General features: G+C 38.1%; 1 protein-coding gene, 1 non-coding gene and 1 pseudogene across 2 annotated transcripts in view; all 3 read right to left on the reverse strand.

Moving 5' to 3' along the window:
• The window catches only part of LOC136252150 (ubiquitin-like modifier-activating enzyme 1), a 28,422-nt pseudogene extending 18,947 nt beyond the window's left edge, over nt 1-9,475 (reverse strand).
• LOC136252145 (ubiquitin-like modifier-activating enzyme 1) overlaps nt 1-15,854 on the reverse strand; it is a 571,137-nt gene that overhangs the window by 328,906 nt on the left and 226,377 nt on the right. The gene's annotated exons all lie outside the window — the stretch shown is intronic.
• Nucleotides 5,081-5,162, reverse strand: Trnal-uag (transfer RNA leucine (anticodon UAG)). Its single transcript has one exon. It is a non-coding gene; the product is annotated as a tRNA-Leu (tRNA).

Here is a 15,854-nt window from a genome sequence, read left to right on the forward strand (position 1 = left end):
GCTTTTAAAATTGATTGTGGCAATGTTCAAGTGCTGCTACTATTGAAGGCAGTGCAACATTTATCTTAGTAAATACAGTATGTACATTGTGAAAAGTAAAGCCTGGTGGTGTAAAAAAGTGAAAGAAGAAATACACCAAAATTTTAACAAACAGAATAGTAACTTTATCAGTGTTCACTTATAGCAGAACTATAAATAAGGACCAGAAGATCAGACACCTATTGATGAGGGTAGCACAACACTTCCATGTACTGTAAATTACTTTTCTATTACACATAAATATCAGCCTCAAACTTTATTGTGCGACCAAATATTAGACAGGCAATCTGAATCATCACGGATCATCCTACAGGTTACCATATATACTACTGTATAGCAGGTTTTTCTCGGGGACAAATTTATTTGTGAAAATAACATCATGCGACACTTAATCTTGCGAGGTGATAACTTCGCGACATTAAATTCCTCCTGCGAATTTATTACTCATTGTAATAAGTGTTGGGGTACTAGATGGAAAGCAGTGAAATTTTGTCGTGTTAGCCGTGTTTCTTTGTACAGGGTATCTTTGCTTGTATCCAGGATGAATTGATGTAGGCACCTGAAGTTCGCCAGGGTAGGGCAGCCATGTTCAGCGATGTTTGGTGAAGAAACACGTGTCGTGTAGTGAAACAAGCAACTGATTGAGCCATTATGAATGCTCCAACACAAGTTTTACAGGCACTAAAAACCTACTAATAAACAAAACTCTATGTGATTAAATATGGCGAATTAAATGCAAGATTAAAGTCCTCACGATGCAATGGTAGCTCTGACCATTTTAATGTGTTACCCATTGGTAGAGGACCACTAATTTATTTAACAGTACAACAACATGACCATAAGAGGTAGTAAGCTGATGAGAGATTAGTTTATCACTTCCCCCACTAACAGAATTCATAGCTAGGACAGGAAAAGAGACTTGACCATAAACAGGATGAACCTGCTTTACAAGGATATTCAATTTATCAAACTATCAACACAACTGTGTGCCATTTTTAGAACTACATACCTAAATCACATGATTTGTTTTTTTTATTCACACATTCCAATATGTGTGGTGTGCACAGAATTTAGATCTGAAACTAAATAGTGTCAACCAGACAGAAACTACACTATACCTACCCATACTGACAGGGCTCACATACATACACACTAACACACATGTTCTCAATGTTTTCGTGATTTCTTGCCCTATAACTCTACATATTATTGTGCCACAATGAAATGAAAACAAACTGAAAGGGTGCGCAGTAAGCACCTCACTACTATTGGGTCGTCACGCAGTGCACATCCCTATATTAACAAGTACACAGAAAAATTTTGAATTTTCAACTAGAGTAGGGACCATAGCACATCGATAAAAAGTACTGAAACAAGCTGGAGTAGTGCACGATATTAAATCACAGTAAAACAATAAGAAGTGTAATATCCTTACTGTGCATTTCCATTATGGTATCTTGAGCACAGTAGGGATATAACACTTCTTATTGTTTTACTGTGATTTCACAAGTATAAGAAAAAATCAGTAGGGACAGTGTATAGTGCTGTAATAAAAAGTACTGAAAAAAGTTGGATTGGAGTAGCTAGTACGTAATGTCCAAATACTGTAAAACAATAAGAAGTGAATATCCCTACTGTGCTACACTCAATGCACAGTAGAGATATTCACTTCTTATTGTTTTACAGTATTTGGACATTACGTACTACTCTGATCCAGCTTGTTTCAGTACTTTTTATTGCAGCACTATACACTGTCCCTACTGTAATTGAAAATTCTTAATTTTTTCTTATGTTTGTTTGTGAAGTTTTTTTGCTAGCTCATGACTACTAAATAGCCTGCTTTTCACAAAACCAGTCACAATATTTTAAAAGAGTTAATCACAGCTCTATTATATTATGACTCATACAATAACAACTGATCAGTAGGCGTGGCTCTACATAAGCCTACAGACAATAATGGACGTGGGTTCACGCACATCTACAGACTGATGAATGGGTGTGGCTACCATATGTCTACAGACAGTAATTTATGTAAGTGGGAGTGGCTCACAAAAGAAGCAGGGCTACGCTATGACGTGTGGTAACACGTCCACATTTAATTTACGTAGCACGTGGGGTAAGACCAGAATAATCTGTAAAGTGGGACCTGGATGACCGGACTCGGTTTAACATTGTTACTAAATAAACTACATTTTATTGACTTACACATTGCTATATAGTTTGCTGTGAGTTGCTCTGTCTGATCGATATCAACAGCGAGTCACGTACGTGTGTGTTCAAATAGTTTGGTTCAACCGGTGACCACGTGCATTCGAATAGTTTGATGCAATATACACTGGTAGATGGAAGCCGTACTGTAGTCTATTAACACTCAGTGGTAGAACCTTGACTGATGGCCATGGTAAAGAAGGATAAAAGGTAATTACGACAATAGCGCAAGCATTGTATGTTTATCAATATACCAAAGGTTTTTTCTTAAGCAAACTAGAAATGTTTCTGCAAAAGAATTAGGGCTGTAGCCAGTTTTCCGCTACACTTGACTGAAGGCATCAGGCAGGCAGGCAGTAGAAATTCCATTGAATAAATTTTTCTTTAAAATTCTGTAGCAACTTGATGGAAACATTTTGGGTCAATCTGAAGACACTTTTGGGCTTGGTTTTACCCAACCAATACTGTCATGTCATTGTGAAGAAAAATCGCGGCAGGGTTTTAGGTTATATTATATCACAGATCGCCCCCACACCTTCAATGTCCCTACTATACAGTACTATCGTACTGTATGATATCGTGCACTACTCCAGCTTGTTTCGGTACTTTTTATCGATGTGGTATGGTCCCTAGTCTAGTTGAAAATTCCAAATTTTTCTGTGTACTTTTTTGCTAACTTTTTTTTGTAAAAATTTTATTATAACTGGTGAACCCAACATCTGAGATGGTGCCATGTGCCCCAGCAATATCAATTATCGTCTGAAAAGAGTATCCATTACGCTTTGTTGTCAGCTATGTTCAACCCATTACACAACATTTCGTATCAAGAACTGTTCGAAAAGTGCCTCTGCAATCCATGCATACCAAAAGAAGAAATGGTGCCGTACACCCCAGTTATTTCAATCATTGTCTGAAAAGTGAAGTACTGCGGTATACCAAAAGAAACCTCCCAGGCTGAAGCAACATTGAACAGTGATAAAATCAAGCACGTAGTCTTAGCCGTTATCAAGTTACGCTTGTCTGAAGGCATCAGTCAGTCAGTCAGGCAGTCAGTAGAAAATTCCATTAAATAAATTATTTTTAAAATTCCGTAGCAACTTGTTAAAAGCGTTTCAGGTTGATCTGAAAGCTTGTTTGGGCTTAGTTTTACCTAACCAATACTGTCTCATTGTTGTCGGGAAAAATTGAGGCTGGTTTTTGGGTGATGTCATTTTGTGGGCCACACCTACTCCTTTGTGGTCCCTACTATATAGTATTATCATACTGTATGATGCAAGTAAGTTCCTCGCCAATGACAGGAGTCCAATGTCTTTATAAACGTGGTAGCTATACAACTGCTTCCCTCTTCTCTTCCAATGTATTCCTAGCTATTAAAATAAAAGTTTTATTTTCACGAAGAGCTGCATTCGCAGAAATTTGTGTCACGCTCTTAAGATTCATTATAAATTATAGATGCAGTTGACTACTGTACATACTAGAGCTGAGCGATACTGCCATTTTAGTATCACGATCGATACTAAAGCCACTATTCACAATACTGACAATCATAGCTGGTGCTACATAGTGTATTCCTCAGTAAACCTGCAGGAAGTCTTAAAAACTAGCCACTATCATCCTTGTTAACAGTAACAGTTATTGTAACACATACTTTGAGGTTATATTATGGTGTTCACACTTCTCTGCAGGGGTAACCAGGTTATGACTTACAAGGATTCTTAGCCTAGTACAGCACAACAAATGGATTTTTAATGACAATAATGTACAGGCATGGTATCACGATAGTTAATAACAAAATATCGTGATATATTGCCAAAACGGTAGTATCGCTCAGCCCTACTACGTACATGTACTGTAGACTAGTTTTGAAAAATAATTTTAAGCAAAGCACAAAAAATTAGCAAAGTCATCATTTTTAATTAATCAGCAAAGCCAGCATTTTAAATTGAGCATGATTTTTCATGAATAGACACACCCTTCTGAAATCTTCACTTTGGCATGTAAAGATTGTCAGCCACTAAGATAAAATCTTACTATATACAAATTTATAATCCACCTGTCAATCCAGTTGCTATGAGGCATATGATTACAGACAGTATTATCGTACATTCAAATCTTTTCACATCACATAGAGCATCTATGAGCTAGTGTAATGCTAGCACTTGTGTGAACAAAGTTTGAGTCAAAATTGGAAAAGAAACCCACACTCGGGGACCTGGAATTAACCACACCTGATAATGTGTCACACATTTTCTACATCTGTTAGCACTACAGGATACTTTGGGACCTCTACTAGATGTAGGTGTCCTCATTTTTGAGTTTCCATTTTGTATGCAACCTTTTGATACGATAATCTACAAATATGCACTAACTTTTATCACTTCATGAGCAGTAATGGAGCCAATCACAGCCTGCATTGGGGCCACGTCCCCTGAGGCAACATATGCCAACCAGGTAAACAGCTTTTCATTAATCTTGTCAATCTGTAAATTGTACGTTGCTATAAACTGCAAGAACACTGCCAATATTTGCATGCACACACAAAGAGTCAATTTACAATATTTTAATACCCTTTGCAATGAATACTGCATGGGGTTGTGTACCTTGGCTTTGGCACCTTTGTTAACCACTTTAGCCTCTTCCATGAACTTCACTGCATCTTCCTTGTTGTAAGGCTTGGGCAAGGACCCATGCTTCTTCCTGTAAGCATGCAGAGCCTAAAGAAGAACAATGGGATTATTTCTAAGTGTGCACAACAAACACAATAAAATCCTATATATACTCATACAACAGAAAATGGAAAAATTAGTGTGAAGAAAAAGAACAAAAATAAAAATGACAGGAGTGGGACTCGAACCCACGCCACCAAAGTGACTGGTGCCTAAAACCAGCGCCTTAGACCACTCAGCCATCCTGCCTTGAATCAATAACTAAGCATTTTAAAATCATTTTGAAGTATTGATTTCTCTTTATAACCGTCTTGGATACTTTTACTACAAAGTATACGCCTGCCTGTGGCTTCAGTTGTACATGCAGTTAAACCTGTTTATCTGATCATCACAGTTCTGTCCAGAAATTCCTGAGTGGTGGCATAAAGTTAACATGAACTGATTGCTGTGTGTTGTATTAGGGTATATTGCATGTGTATCGGTGATATATTTAAGAATTGCACTGGTCGAATTTAAGAGGGTACTGGTCGGTGTTTAGAGGTACTGGTCGCTTTGAACCACTGCCGACCAGTATGGGCAGACTGCTGGATCATTGTAGGAAAGGTCACCTATTACAGAAATCCTTAAGTGTCTCATTTAATTGCATGCACACATATTAAAGTAACATTGTCAGTTATTCTGAGTAAATCACATCACTAAAATTCTATGATACCTGAGTTACATGCTCTGACAGTACACCAAATACAGTGTATACAATAATATGTCACCGGATCTGCGAAAATCCGCACAAGCCTAAATTTACAGTATAAAGCATTGAATACATTGGGTGAAATACTTGAATGTTATTGAAAAAACTTCGTAAATTTTTTGAACGCCTCTTTCTTAGTAAAGGAAGGGATTAACAATAAAACCCTGGATATCATCTTATTCGCCTGCTAGAGAGAAGTTGGTAAATCTTTGTTTTGCTGCAGTATACCCATAAGTTATGAGCATTTGTTTACGTCATGTTGAAATGATCGTAAACAATCGAGTTTACTTCACGAATTTCGCCTTTGTATGCAGGCGAGTAAAGGAAAAACTTACCCGATTCCCCTGTTCATGACAAACACGATGGTGAAAATTTTAGCTCCGTACCTCAATCTGTTGGTAAGTTACAACCCTTTCTGTAAGCACCTGTAATTTATTTTCCCTATACTTGCTGTACAAATCGATTTTTCTGTTGTTGCTATTTTTACTTTGTAGGGCTGTAACTCCTCAAGATATTGGCATATGAGGCTGAAGTTCGCCAGAGGGTACACTTGGCTAAGTAGATTATAAATATTTAATAAACAGGAATTTGACAAATGCGCAATTGTGTCAGGTTTTCACAGATCCGGTCACATATGGTACTATTGATTTTTCTTCTTTCCTAGTTCACCTGGAAAGCTATATGGAGCTGAGCTGGGCGTTCCATCTTGCCAAAATCTGTCAGCTGAAACTGAGGCTCATCCATGGCCTCGTTGATGGATTTCTATTTGGAACAAGACAGAAATGATAGTCACGCAGATATAACAAATGTATAATGACTCAACATCCTGATTAGTTGAATATCCTGACCTCTATCAATATGAGCACACAGAAAGCACGCATAGGTTGTGTGCGCATGCGTGTGTTTGTGTGTGCATTTGTGCGCACATGGTGTGTACACAAATGTGTGTACAGTATGCCTCTTCACAAGTCACAGTAGCACAGCAGTCGTAACTCACAAATTGAAGGGTCTCAGACATCTTCACTTGAGTGCAAATTCCTCCTCTAACATAAGGGGACAGTCCACTAGTATCTCCAATACCGAATGTGTAGGGACCTGAAGAAACATAACAAGTTATTACATACTTTAACTGGGCAGATCTCTTTGCATACACATACACCACTCCTGCAGCACACAAATGACATTTTGGAAGTGGCATAACATGTGTATCACCTCATGCATACAAATGTCCATTTCACAAGGTCACTAACCTAGATAGGTGACCTCCCTCAGCTCACAGCCATTCAGTTCTGTCATCCCCTGTAATGAACACATGTACACGTAAAGTAGTACATGCAAGCATGCACACTTCATGCACGCTTAGCCACACTGCAGAAATACATGCACTACACACACACACACACAGTATACAGACCTCCACTTCACTAAAGGTAACATAGTCTCCAGTCTGAAAGCTATGCCTCATCTCTTCCAAGCATGTCACCACACTATCCTTATCCTGTGTGTGAAATGCAAAATGAACAAAATACTCAACCAAACTCCATACCTGAGTTACAGCAGATATCATACAGCTAATAGGGTTTCCCCATTATTGTCAAACACAACAAAGTCTTTACCAAAATCACAAAAGATCTCTCTGTAACGAAATATGGAATAGTAAAGTACAAGTAAGCAATGTTGCCACTAAGCAGCACACACCACCCTCACCCAAACAGGCCCTTGGTATCTGCCACAATCAGTTTGATTCCTTTACTATGAGTGAATTCTCCGATCTTAACCTGTTCTTCTAAACTTGAATTGGTAAGTACCACAACCTGAAAAGAGAAAGAGGTGCATGCGTTACTGTAAGTTTCATACAATGCTACCTGGTTATGTCATAAGTACAAACACGCCCACACAACACACCCATAACAACTAGCAAACAAAACACTACACTATACTTTTACTACACACCTGAAATTGTATGACAAAATCTTCAGTTAAAGGGGAAGTGTTGACATTGACGGGTACATACTGTTCAGCTCTGACAAGCGAGCAACACATGATTCAGCTCTGTTCTTCCCAACATCCTCCTGAGTCAAGAAGAACTACAACAAAGAAGCAAACAATCAACACAATGGTTAATGGAACTTGAACACACAGTATACAGCAAAACATCACATAGCAGCCATCATGTTTATAGGACCACCTCATTAATATTGAAGATGCTCTGTGAACAGACCTCACTAAAACTGAAAACATAAAAAATCTAGACCTATTATACATGCATACATACATACATACGTACTTACTTACATACATACATACAAACATACATATCTGTGAAGATAGCTCAGCCAACTGGGCTGGTTCAGTGTCATGAAGAGTGACAGATTTCACACCTCCCAATATGACATTCTTAGCTAACAAACACACATGTGTAACATACAGTAGTCACCAAACTGAAAACCAGTATTACACTCCACATACATACTTCAGACATAACTCTATGCAATATAATACACTAAAGTTGAAATACAAGTATAAACGCCTTGGCAACTTCAACCAAAGTAAATTAAATAACTCCCGATTACCAAACTACAGGATTTATTGACACATTAACTGGTCCTTTCAAACCTGATCTTTGTTGTGCACTTGTTTTAAGGTACTTACCAATTTCCACCCCCAATCCTTTCATGCCAGATATAAGCACATTGGATCTGCCCATCTTACGCATGGCATCATGTCCCAGCACATAGCTAGCAACAACACACACATAAACCACTCAACATTACAAACAACATGTACATAGCAACCACAAGCCACGCCTACACTTTTGAGTGGGAAGACTGACCATACAAAATGGCTTCCTTTAAACTAGACAGGAACTAAAACTACAAATTCCATGAAAATAACAAGCTAGAATAGAACTTGCAAAGACATGCCAAAAAGGGCCACAAAAGGATGTTGCCATTTTCTGGCACCTGCACAAAAATGCAAGCAGTTGGCCAAATTTGATGCTTTGTAGCTGAAATTATATTGTAGAACTAAAACCACAATATTAGGTAGCCTTGGCTACATTAACCGTACTTAATTGGTGGTGCTCATTAAATAGGATAAGGTAAGTATTTAACAACTTTTTTAACGCACACCACTTACAGTTGTCTGGAGTAAAGCCCTTCATCGATTTCCTGTGCTTCACTCATACTCATCTACGATTACAAAACACACCGACTAACAGTGTAGACATGCCAACTCCCACGCATTAGGCGTGAGTCTCACCCTTTGGCTAATAATCTCACGCTCTCACGCCTAACCCTCTGTATCAGCTTAGTTCTCACGCCTGATCTACTTCATAATTAGCCCTGTGCTTACAGCTCTGTGCTTATTTTTGTACTTTGAGCATGCAGCGAGCTTTTTTATTTTTGGTCTTCACTACCAAAAATCCTGGAGCTACACTTGAGTCTGGTCCACATTGCTGGTAGTGTTTGAGGTCTCACTCCTAAAATTGTTCAGAGGTTGGTATCTCTGACTAACAACGAGCAGTGAACAGAAAAAATCCCAACTTTGAGGCAAGAAATTTTCGTGGGATAATAATTTTCGTGGTGCAAACAATATTCACGAAAATTAGAGATTTTTCAGAAAGATCGTCTAAGCGGTTAACAGTATGCAATCATTATTATGGAGGCCGAGAGTTGGTTGGCTTAATCGCTCAATCAATAGCGCTTAGGCGCGACACTAGTAGCATTAGTGCTGTGACACTCAAGATCTCCTACAGTCACATTGCTGTCAACTCTAGGCGGAACCCACAAATTTGAGTAAGTTTATAGAAACAATCCAATTACTGTTTTTCATTGAATGTGACAGTGTTGATTGAAGAATACTATCAAAATCATTAGGGAATAAATATCATTGATTGGTAGTTGATTCCATAGGGTAATTGAAGTCTTAGATAAAAATTTAATTTGTATGCATCAACAGTAGCAGATGGTTTGATCAACTTATCCTGGTTTCCTCGTAAACATCTTGTAGAATGTACAATATAACTGGGGATAGGAATCTACTAGGTGATTGACAATCTTGTAGAACATCAAGAGACGAAGCCTTGTATGGTGGTACACTATGGATTGTAACTTTAATGAATTTGGGATATGTGATATACTACTTCGAGTACTACTTAATCTGCGGTAATCTGACACAATAAAACAAGGAGCACGTTTCTGAACAGCTTCTAGTTTATTGATGTAGTATTGTGTGTGTGGGGACCAAACTGTCACAGCATAGTTTAAAATTGGTAGAACAAATATCTTGTAGATATCTATCTTAACTCTTTGGTGAGATTTCTTCGTAAGAATGCTAGCTTTTTGAAAAACAGTGTTCACATGATGGTTGAATGTAAGCTTGCTGTCAAAATTGATACCCAAGTATTTAGCACTTGCAACAGGATTCAGTTTTTTGCTGTGGAGGGTGTATTCCGCAATGTAAGGATTATGTTCTAATGTGATTTTAATATCATGCATTTCTCAGTATGAATTTCATCCCCCAGGTCTCTTCCCATATTTCCAGTTTTCTCAAATCTTCTTGAAGTATTATAGCATCGTCCGGTGTATCAATCTTTCTGAACAAAATACAGTCATCAGCAAATAAATGACAGGAAGATGATAAATTGGTAGTGATGTCATTGATATAATAGTGGTCCCAACACACTTCCCTGAGATATGCCACTAGTTACGTTTATAGGTTTAGAGGTGGTACCACCACATACCACATGCTGAGTACGGCTGTCCAAAAATTCAGTAATTCAGTTCAAGATGTTACCACTTACACCATAATGTTGAAGCTTTGTGAGCAGTAAGTGATGCGGAACTCAGTCAAAAGCCTTGCTAAAATCTAGTAACACGGCATCAGTTTGACCTTTGTTGTTTAAGCTAGAAGCAAAATCATGAGATGTTTTTATTAATTGCAGTTCAGTATTAACACTGACACATTCAATGAAAAACAGTAATTAATAATCTAAAGACATTGTTTTTATACTCAAATTTGTGAGTTTTACAATCATAAATATATATAATATATATAGTCGATTGCATCGTAGCTAGACTATATACTGAGCTAGGCAATGACAAGAGCAAGAAGGGAAGAGCTAATCTCTTCTGGAATCAACAAGTCACGGGTGAGTGGTGAATGTATTTTAGGATCAGTCTCGAGCACAAAGTTTCCACTGAAAACACTGCTGAAAAATACATTCAATCACAAAACAATGACTAGTTGGTGTATGGTAATATTAGACCTCTTCTTGACCAGTGCACTCTTACTGGCTAGTAGTACTACACATCCTTCCATACCAATGTTGATTCATACACTGTAAAAGAAAAAGTCAGTGTATGTGTTTTGCACACCACTGAAGACAGTCATGTATGTATGTAGCACACTATGAATGATTGCTTGACTGATTGATGATTTTACCAATGAATGTAACCATTGAATATAGTAGCTACATTGCTTTTGAAAGTCAGTACATATATATCATATAGCTAAATGATAAAGTACAACCATTGCCTTGAATACAAACTTTCCAAAGAAGATGCCGTGCACTTTACAATAACCACAGCATCATTGAAAATTTTGCAACCATGAATAACAGCCCTTCCCTTCCCTAGTGAAAATAGCAGTCAGAGAGTGGTTGGAATGTAGTTAGATTCAGTACTACCACTGACTCTGTGTGTATGGTTTCATCTTTAATGCTATTAATATCAATTTAAGTGAATATCTTGCAGATTCTGGAGTCCAATTCAACTTTCAGCTCAAACTACACTGTGTTGTTCCTTATTTTACAGCTATAGAGCTATGATAGAATGATTTCACTATGTTAAGTGGCTCACAATGCTTAGCTATTGATTGATTTGTGACTGGGATAGGCAGCTTGTTGTTGATAGTATCCCAAGGAGCTGAAACATCACAGCTCCAGTAAAACAATGTACAACAATAGCTAATAGGTACAAGTATATACGTAATTGCAGAAATATACATAAAATAATAAGTAGGTCCAGCCTTGGTTGTCAGCGAAACTGTAGGTAATCAGAAAATTTATTGAGTGAATCACATTCAATCAGTCGGTGGGGTAATTTGTTCCAATCTTGGATGGTCTTAGGGAAGAAGCTCATCTAATACTATGTTGCGGATGACCATGGCACTGTGAACAGTGTGAAGTGGAGAGGATGGAATTGGCGGGTGTTGTAAGCAGAGGTAAGTGGGCTGTAGTAAGGTGGTACGTTGATGGATGAATTCATTTTTGCAAGGCTATAAAACATGGTAAGCCTAAACTGTTAAAATGACACTGTTCTAGAGTAGGCCAATTTAATGCCAATATCATGTCTGAAACACTGTTTTGTCAATCGATAGTCTTCCATTACCCACCTTGCTGCCCTACATTGGGTCTTCTCAATATTATCAATTAGATACTTCCGGTGGGGGTCTCATATAATTGCAGCATATTCAAGCACCAGTCTCACTAAGCTAATTCTTTGAATTCTTTAGTGCACTTGTGTAGCAACCACTTGATAAGGTTAAGAACTTTAGTTGCCTTGTTGATCTTCAGTCGGGTATGATAAGACCACATCATAGTACTATGTAGTCTAACCCCTAGTCGTGCTGGTCCACAATTTCTAAGACATGCTCAGAGATAATACTGTGGGGATTGAGGTACGGTGATCTGGTACAGGTCATTGATACACATGCATTTCCCAATGTTCAGTGTTATCTGCCAGGTGTTTGTCCATTGAACAAGGTGGCTGAGGTCTTGTTGTAAGAGAATACGGTCTTGAGGTGATTTAATCACTCTATATAACACACAATCATCAGCATAAAGACGGATGGAGGAAGTATTGTTAGCATTAATATATAGTAAGAATATTAGGGGTCCAAGGACAGTGCCCTGTGGAACACCAGACAAGACTTCCTTTGTGGAAGATGTGCAACCTTCGACTAAGACTCTTTGTGTCCTGGAGGTGAGCCAAGTGGTAATTCATTTATGAATGTTAGACCATATACCATAATTGGCAAGTTTAAGTAGTAATTTATTATGAGCAACTGTATCAAGTGCTTTAGAAAAGTCAAGCAGTACCAGGTCAACTTGATAGTGAGCTTTTAAGATATCATGTACAAGAAAAATTAGTTGGGTATTGCAGGAAAAGCCAGGTCTAAGGGTTGATTAGGGTTGATGTTCCATGATACAGTGGAATATGACGTGTTCCATAACTTTGCAGCAGACGGCAGTTAATGATATTGGTTGATAATTGGCAGGAGTACTTTAATTTGTTATACCTTTCTTGAATACTGGAAAAATGTTGGCGGTGAGCCAGTCATTTGGTAAGATTCCTGAATTAAGTGACTGGGTGAACACTGGAGCTATTTGCTTCGCACAGGTTTAGAGGATCCATGTGGGTATATCAGGCCAGCAGCTTTACCAGGCTTGAGATTCTTTAGTAAGGATACAATGCCACTGATGTGTTATGTTGGGCATTGAGGGATACTGACTGGTAGGTATTACAGGAATGTTGTCATCTTCTCTGGTAAAAATTGTTCTCCAAGTACTTCTGCTTTAGTTGATGCTGTAATTTTCAAGCTATTATCAACTTCAAGTGGCACCACTGACTGAAAAAAGTTTTACGAGATCTCTTTACTAGTGACCAGAATCTCTTACAATTAATTGTGAAAGTCATCAAACAAGTGCTGACAATAATTCTCATGTGCTTGCCTTAAGGATTTGTTGACAACATCACTTGCAGACTTACACTGGATCCAGTCAGAGGGGTTTGAGTACGTCTAGCCTTGCTCACTTTTGTTTCCTCTTTTGAGCTTTAATGTTTTTGCCATTCATGGCAGGTCTTTGTATGGGTTGATGGTTTTGCTGGGAATATACAATTCAACTGGTCTAGATGCAACAAAATGTTTTTAAGCCACTGCCAATTGCTTACAACAGAGTATTGATAGGGTTCTTGAGAGAGGAATGTACCTGAGAAATGGTTCATTTCTTCTAAGATTCTTTTGATTCTAGCCCTATGATAATGGTAAACTTTCCTCAGATGTTTTGCAGATGGAATACTTTAGGTAAGTTTAATTTCGAAGGTAACTGCTTCATGATCAGAGATGCCTAGCTTGCACAAAATTGAAATCGTTGATTAGGTCAAGATGCGTAGTAAATGCTAAGTTCAGTGTATGGTTGTTTCTGGTTGCTTGGATAACAAACTGTTCTAATCCAGAGTTGTTAATAACTAGTAAACAGATGATTTACATCACTACTATAAGTTGGGCTTGACTGTATACATCCTATACCCTCCTCCCATTCTATAGAAGAGAAGTTGAAGCCACAAGCAATGATGACATCTGGATTGTGAATTGATATTTTGCTCAGTGAGGCCCTGAGGTTGGTGATGCAATGGGATCAGTTGGATTGTTTGGAGGTTTGTAGAACAAACATATATAGATTGGTTTGGAGTTGCTTATACAAAGCTTGGCCCATTTCATTTCAGCATCATCGTTAAGTGATGGCTCTCTATTATAGGAATGTTACTGTTGTAAGCTATAAATACTAGCTCCACCACTACCTTCTTTACGATCTTTCCTGATAACATAGAAAGGTCGTAGGAATATTTCAGAAGGTAGGTAAGTGCTGTCAAGATGACATTCACACCCGATGCAGATTTCAGCTCTAAGTTTATCAATGATTGCATGCAGCAATCCTTGTTTGGCTTGGCTTCTGATGCTACAGCAGTTCAAGCTTAAGATGCTGAGGTCAGCAGGTTGTTTGTGCTAATTAGATTAGTAGATGTGTTATCATTAGAAGAATAATTACTTATTAAATTGGATGTATCGTTACGTATGTTATTATCAGTGCAGAGAGGAGGGTTTAGGTGCCTCTCTGCACTACTGTGTCATTTTTTATAATATACCATCTTTGTTTAAATTGACGAGTTCTTCCCCTAACTCTTTGTTTTTCTTCTGCTCCATGGGGGTTAGGTCTGGTGTAATAAATATTCTCTTAATCTGAGGGGGATTATCTTCTTGCGTAGATGAATTTTGTTCCTAAGTATAGTCTTTTTGTCATCAATGTTAGATACAGTGCTTTTGAGAAGGCATGGCTTCTCACCTAAGGTCTTTTTGCCTAGTCTTATGGCATTGGTGATTGACAAATCCCCTCACAAATCCTCAACTGCTTCCCAAGTTCTCAGGTGAGATTGAAATTGGTAATACTTTTGATAGAATTTTGGCATATCCACAATATTGAAGAATCCTCCTCAGAATCCCTGCAATCAAGAAAGCAAAAAGACATTCCAAAAGTTACTTCTCTTCTCAAAGATCATTTAAAAATTTGCAGCACAAATAGCCATACTTGGCCATATTGTTACCGGGATAAATAATACGAATTAGTCAGTAGGGGATTTTTAACTCTAAATTGTCCCCAGGGGTAGGGAATTTATCATCTAACATTTGCAAATCCCCACCTGGGGTAGGTGGGGCTTGAGATTGATAGGTGTATTATATGCGCACGGACTAGCTACAGATTGTTACTTACTTTACTCCAATCAAGCATCCAAAATACTTGTGAAGCCTGCTAGAAATCAGTTTTCGAAATATACCACCGCCACCGGGATATACACTAGTGGTAAAACCAGGAACGGAGAAATAGGAAACGAGAAATGGAATCCCTTCGCTGCAGAACATTGTAATTGAAGGGGTAGCAGAGCACAGATTTTCTCACGACTTTGGTGGCCGAAGTAGCAGTGACTGCTGTATTAGAGTGTTTTGCAACTCAATTGCCAAAAAGTACGAACAGAATAGCAATTGTATAATGTCTTGGGTTAAATTTCTGATGGTGGATCATAGTAATGTAGATCATCCTGGTGGTATCAGTGGCTAGATTATAATTATATATAGTCAGCTAGCAAATGCATTACTACTATATGACATTAAGGCTTAAATCCAAGCTGGCATGTCAGGGGCGGATCCAGGGGGGGGGGGGGGGGGGGGGCTTTGGGGGCTGAAGCCCCCACCTTCATATTTAGGCTTTACTTGATCAATATGCTGAGTGTTATAATGAAATTTTGTCTTAGCATAATTATATGATCACTAATAATACAAATACTCATAAAACCACCTTATAAACGTATTTCCAAGGTATTATCAGTGGATTTATGCTAAAATTTATGCAACAA

This window comes from Dysidea avara, chromosome 4, assembly GCF_963678975.1.
Source record: "Dysidea avara chromosome 4, odDysAvar1.4, whole genome shotgun sequence".
Taxonomy (NCBI): Eukaryota; Metazoa; Porifera; class Demospongiae; order Dictyoceratida; family Dysideidae; genus Dysidea; species Dysidea avara.